Raw genomic sequence first — 6,578 nt, 5'->3', positions numbered from 1 at the left:
CAACCAAGGTTGAGGGGATCAATTCTCCTGACATGGCCCCAGAAGCACGTGTTGTCCCATTGACCTTACAGCTCCATCTCTGATCTTCTAAGCTACTGCCTGTGGTTTACATCCCTTCTGGGGATACTTTCAATTTAAACATTCTCTCCAATTAAAACCCTCTCACTGCATTATCTCCATTCAAATTAATTTAATCTCTGACCTCATGTCTTTAAAACTCTGCATGGCTGCTTTGAGATCATCGAACTGTACAAACATTGAGCTTGCTTGACCTCTATACTGTCCTGTTGGCATTTCACAGGAAAAAATGCAGGTGAAATAAAGTTATTCCACACTCAATAATTTATATTTACATTCAATGAGTTGGACCAAGATAACAGTGAACCTAAAGGTGGAAGATTCATTGAAAATATTTGGTTTGCAAGTAATGATAGACACAGTGAAAAGTTTTGTCTTGTGAACAATACAGGCAGCTCACAGAGTTCAGTAGCATAGATAAGTAAATAATAGGGAAACAGCAGCAGGAAACTGTTTCAAAACCGGTTGGTGTGTGTATTCAGGCTTCTGTACCTTCTCCCCGATGGTAGAGGTTGTAGAAAAACATTGCCAGGGTGGGATCGGTCTTTGAGAATGCTGGAGACCTTTCCTTGACAGCGGGCCTGGTAGATGGATTCTACAGATGGGAGGTTTGCCTTTGTGATTGTCTGGGCCGAGTTCTCTGTAACCGTCTCCAATCTTGAATGGTACAGTTGCCATACCAGGTAGTGAGACATCCAGACAGAGTGCTGTCGATGGTGCACCTATAAACATTGGCAGGGGTATTCTCTGTCAGTTATATCCGATGTTCTGGAGGGATCAGTGTTGAAGGGTTGGTTTGTTGATGAGAGTGTGATGAGAGCTGGCTTCCAAAAACAACCTCTCCAACTGCACTCTCAGGAATCTCGTCCCCATCCAGAAACAGCAGCCACTTGATCACCACCTTCAACATTCAATCCTGCAGATCCCCGAAAATCATGTGCAAGATCATGTTGGAGACCATTGACCATCAACTGAATGCAGAGATTGGGATTTTTCCAAGATAGATTAGAAATAAAAGAAAAGCCACATAGACACCCCAGATGGGACTTGAACCCACAATCCCTGGCTTAGGAGGCCAGTGCCTTATCCATTAGGCCACTGGGGCCCCATGTGGTGGTTCACAATCGGAGTCTTTAAATACTGCACCCTGATCTCTAATAGTGTGTGTTTCTATGTGTTGTTCTCTCACTAATTGGTTCTTCCCCCTTCCATCTCATGCCAAATTGTTGGCTGCTTGATAAATTGATCCCGCCTCGCATTTCTTCCCAAACGGATAGATGAGAAATCAACCAAACTCCAACTTTGCACATCTCAAGTCTGAGGAAAATGGAGGAGACAGGAAAATAGCAAAGGGCTCAATGTTATTTTGTGCAGCACCTTGAAGATATTTGCAGTTCCTGGGGAAGGTGGAAGTGGAGATGTTGCAAAAAGCTGCATTGAGGACAAATCAACAGAATCAAAGCAGGCATTCAGCCCATTGTGCCTGTGCTGTCTCTTTCAGACAATTCACCCCAAGATCTCCCAAATCCTGGAATTATCTTGTATAAGTTACTACTTAACAGCATTTGCCATAATCTCAACACAGGCACAATGATTTTTAACAGAGTAGCTAAATATTCCAGTCAATTTGGATTGAGATGAAGTTGACATGGGATGAAAATCAGCCACTGCAAAGACCAGGCTTAAAAATGAAATCCCTGAAATCCCAGATTTCAGAGGCCAGTGCCATAGCCATTAGGCCAGGAGGGCACTATGTTGGTAGACCACTGGAAACAGTTGACCTCAAATGAGTGCGAAAGCCAAGCACACTCCCAGATCTGTGACAACACACTGAGGGACGCACTAAAGGTTCAGGCAGCTGCTGCCAAGGTGTAACAGGGAAACAACACAGTCTCAGGTCTTTCTGACAAATAATCACATCGTTCTTTCAGTTCTCAGACCCTCTTGGTGCCTGACTCTGAACAGAGATCGTTTCCTGCCCAAGTACAAAATGCCTTTCTTTCCACAACGATACAGAAGGTTTGAGAAATGTCAATATTCCAATGGTTTGTTGGTTCTTTTCTCTCTGCATAGACTTTACACAACTGATTTAGAACCTTTGTATGCATTTCCAAATGATGTTACAAACTGTTTCAAAACTTTGTTAATAAAATCAAGTTGAATCGCAAATCAAATTTAGTCTCCCTTTGTCCCCATCACCAACAAGAATACTTGAGTAAAGTTGTGAGGAATTCATCAGACCAATGAGACTCCAGGAATTCTTCCAAGATGTCAGCAATGATCCCAATGAGCCAACCAACGAACGGGAACAGTCATCAGAGAGATCCATCGTGGAGCGACCAAAGAAGGAGTCGATTTGTATCCCTGCGGAGAGCCGCTGTCCTGACCTTGAGATGTATGCTCAACTGTCAGGAGATGGGTGAATGACAGATTTAAAAATCACACAACACCAGGTTAGAGTCGAACATGTGGAAGCACTAGGTTTCGGAGCACTGCTCCTTCATCAGGTAGTTGTGGAGAATAAGATTGCAAGACACAGAATTTATAGCAAATGTTTACAGTGTGATGCAACTGAAATTGTATCTTGAGAAAGACCTGGATTGTTTGTTAAGTCTCTCATCTTTTAGAATGGCCAGGTTGGTTTTCGTTCTTTCATATGTAAATTGCAAAACTTTTATCAAAAGTTATATTCTCAAGTGAACTTTAATAATTGGTATCGTGTCGGCCCAGATGATGTATTGAAGGTGTGAGCTTCCCTGTGTGAGGCTGTCTGTGCCACAATGGTCAGACTGATTCTAATTTAAAAACAGATTTACAACATCTTACATGGATTCATACAATTTTTGAGCAAAGTAACATGTATTTCTGTAAGTACAAGTTCATCACACAAACTTATGTGTGTGTGTGTGTATATACGTGTGTGTGTGTGTCTGTGTATGTGAAAATGTGTGTGTGTGTGAATGTGTGTGTGTATATGTGTGTGTGTGTGTGTGTGTGTGTGTGTGTAGGTGAATGGGGTCCCCTGTAATGTCCCAGTTGAGCCCATCTCCATTGTTACCAAACTTGGTGATCAGCCTCTGCTCGGCCACTTTTCATTGTTGCCTGTCCCGAAGTCCCCCTTGGAGGAAGGTCCGAGGTCGAATGTCCCAAATTGCTGAAGTGTTCTCTGACTGGGAGGGAACACTCCTGTCTGTTGACACTCATGACAGCCCCAACCCCCATCCCATACACGCACATGCACACACACACACAAACACACACATGCACACACGCACTCGCGCACGCACACACACACACAAGCACATATAAGTTTGTTGGTGAATTTGTATTTGCAGAACTACATTTTACTTTGCTCAAAAACTGCATGAACTGCACAGCAAAGGAGAGAATTGTGGCTGCTCCCAGAGTCAGGTGGCTCAGTGTTTAGCACTGCGACCTCACAATACCATGGTCCCCGGTTCAAATCCAGCCTTAGATAACTGCCTGTGTGGAGTTTGCACATTGCTCTGGTTTCCTCCCACAGTACAAAGGTGAATTGGCCATGTTAAATTGCCCATAGTGTTACCTGTTTCCACACTGTAGGTAGTCTAATCCAGGGGAAGGATCTGAAGGCCCTAAATTATCCAGGACTCCTCAGCAGTGGGAAACCAGAAAAGAAAACCTTACGATGATGAGCCGAAGACATAGGAATGGAAGTAAGGCCATTCAGCCCATCAGGTCCACCCTGCCATTCAATTGTGAATGATGGACATTTCAATGCCACTTTGTGTCACTCTCATCGTCATCCTTAGGCTGTGCCCATGGGTCTTGATGGAAACACATTCCCACCATCCACCCTTTCTAAGCCATGCATTATCGAGTAAATTTGTATGAGATCTCCACTCAACCTTCTAAACTCTAATCAACGCAATCCCAGGATCCTCAGCTGTTCATTGTATGTTAAGCCTCCCATTCCAGGGATCATCTGTGTGAATCCCCGCTGGACATGCTCCAGTGCCAGTATGTCCTTCCTGAGCTGTGGAGCCCAAAATTGGATACAGTATTTCAAATGGGGTCTAACCATAGCTTTATAAAGTCTCAGAAGGACATCGCTGCTTTTACATTCCAACCCTCTTGAGATAAATGGCAACATTACATTTGTTTTCTTAACCACGGACTCAACCTGCAAGTCAACCTTTCGAGATTCCTGGACTATCATTCCCAGATCCCTTTGTACTTTGGCTTTATGAATTTTCTTACTGTTTAAAAAATAGTCCATGCCTGTATTCCTTTTTCCAAAGTGCAAGTCCTAGCATTTGGTCAGGTTGAATTTCATCAGCCATTTCCTGGACCACTCTCCTAAACTGTCTGAATCTTTCTGCAGCCTCCCACCTCCTCAGAACGACCTGCTTCTCTGCCTAACTTTGCATCATTGGTGAACTTCACCAGAATGTCCCCCAGTCCCTTCATCCAGATCATTAATATATAAAGTGAACAGCTGCGGCCCCAACACTGAACCCTACGGGATACCACTTGTCACCAGCTACCATTCCAAGAAAGAACCTTTTATCCCAACTCTCTGACTTCTGTCAGACAGCCAATCCCCAATCCATGGCTCACCTCGAACACCATGGACCCTCACCTTACTCAGCAGTCTCCCGTGAGGCACCTTATCAAAGGTCTTTTGGAAATCGAGGTAGATAACATCCACTGGTTTTCTCTGGTCTAACCTACTTGTTACCTCTTCAAAGAATTCGAACAGGTTTGTCAGGCATGACCTCCCCTTACTAAATCCATGCTGACTTGTTCTAATCCAACCCTGCACTTCCAAGAATTTAGAAATCTCATCCTTAATGATGGATCCTAGAATTTAACCTACAACCGAGATTAGGCTAACAGGCCTATAGTTTTCCATCTTTTATCTTGATCTTTTCTTGAACAAGGTGTTTACAACAGTGATTTTCCAATCATCTGGGAATTTCCCTGACTCCAGTGATTTTTGAAAGAATAAAAATAGCCTCTACTATTTCCTCAGCCACCTCCCTCAGAACTCTAGGATGTCGACCATCGGGGCCGGGAGATTTATCAATTTTTAGACCTTTCAGCTTTTCTCGCACTTCCTCTTTTGTAATGGCTACCATATTCAAATCTGCCCCCTTACTCTCCTTAATTGTTAGGATAATGCTCATGTCTTCCACTATGAAGACTGACACAAAGTATTTACCAAGTTCTTCAGCCATTTCCTTATCTCCCTTCACGAACGTTTCTGCATCAATTTGGAACGACCCAATTTCTACTTTTGCCTCTCGTTTGTTTCTTATGTATCAAAAGAAACTTTAATAATCGTTTCTTACATTACTGGCGAACTTACCTTCATATTTGATCCTCTCCTTCCTATTTCTATGTCTTTGTTATCCTCTGTTTGTTTTTGTCATCTTCCCAATCTTCTCATTTCCCAGTGCTCTTGGCCACTTTGGAGTCTCTCTCTTTCCCTGTGATACATTTCCTGACTTCCTTTGTCAGCCCTGGCTGTTTAATTCCCACCCCCTGATGGATAAGTTTCTGCCAAGAGAAGACTGAGGGAGTTTGGGATCCAGTACTCTCTGAGGTATCCGGCGGTGTTCCGATAACCTTACATGGATCCGTACATCTCTTTGATACATCGGAGAAGGCAAGAGACTTTGTGGACAAATTAACCGAATCTGAACAATTTAGTATCTACAAATAGTGTTGTTTGGTTATGTCTTTGTTGTTTTTTAAAACAACTGAGGAAGTCCAGTTGGAGCTTTCTTTTCCTTGTTTTCCCGATTGGTAATAATCCGGTTTAAACTGTGTTTTGTGGCAGTTGAGATGTGTACTTTCAATTTCTAAGTGAATTTATAACAGAGGATGGGTGGGGTATTTACCCCATCGATCTTAAATGTTTTTTTCTTTATTCATAAAGTAAATATGGTATATTTACTTTCTATTCTGCTTGTGTTTGTGGTACAGCTCTAGCTAGAAGGAGGGAAAATGGTTGGGATGGCTAGATGCCCACTTATGGGCAATTTGGGATGGGTAGTTGCCCCCTCTGGGCAGGAGGTGAGTTTCCCTATTCAGCGCCATTGGCACTTTATATGGTGGTTTGTCTTGCTTTTAATCTTTGATAGTTTTGGAGGTTTGTTAAATGTAGTGGTTTCAGTTTTTGTAGTTTTTATATTTGATGGATCATATGACACTAAGTCTCAGTGATTTGTGGTTCGAGTTCCTCCTCTCTGGAATTTAAATGTTACTGCAGAAGGTTATGGCTAATGACTTGATTAAATGGTGAACCTGGAATATCAAGGGTAGTCACTCACCAATTAAGAGGAAGAAGGTACTTTTGAGTCTTAGAAAGGAGAAAGTGGAGATTCCTTTGTTACAGGAGACACACTTGGATGACAGGGAGCATTTGAAACTACAGCAGAATGGCTTTGATCGGGTTTACTTCACATCATTTAATACTAGAAATAGGAGAGTGGCTGTAATGTGAGGAGGAATCT

General features: G+C 42.7%; 1 non-coding gene across 1 annotated transcript; it reads right to left on the bottom strand.

Moving 5' to 3' along the window:
- Window positions 1–1,110: 1,110 nt before the first annotated feature.
- On the bottom strand, window positions 1,111–1,183 carry trnar-ccu (transfer RNA arginine (anticodon CCU)). Its single transcript has one exon. It is a non-coding gene; the product is annotated as a tRNA-Arg (tRNA).
- Window positions 1,184–6,578: the final 5,395 nt, after the last annotated feature.

Source organism: Chiloscyllium punctatum, chromosome 18 (assembly GCF_047496795.1).
Source record: "Chiloscyllium punctatum isolate Juve2018m chromosome 18, sChiPun1.3, whole genome shotgun sequence".
Lineage (NCBI taxonomy): Eukaryota > Metazoa > Chordata > Chondrichthyes > Orectolobiformes > Hemiscylliidae > Chiloscyllium > Chiloscyllium punctatum.
Note: the sequence above shows the minus strand (reverse complement) of the source record. Positions and strands in the feature narration are given on the sequence as shown.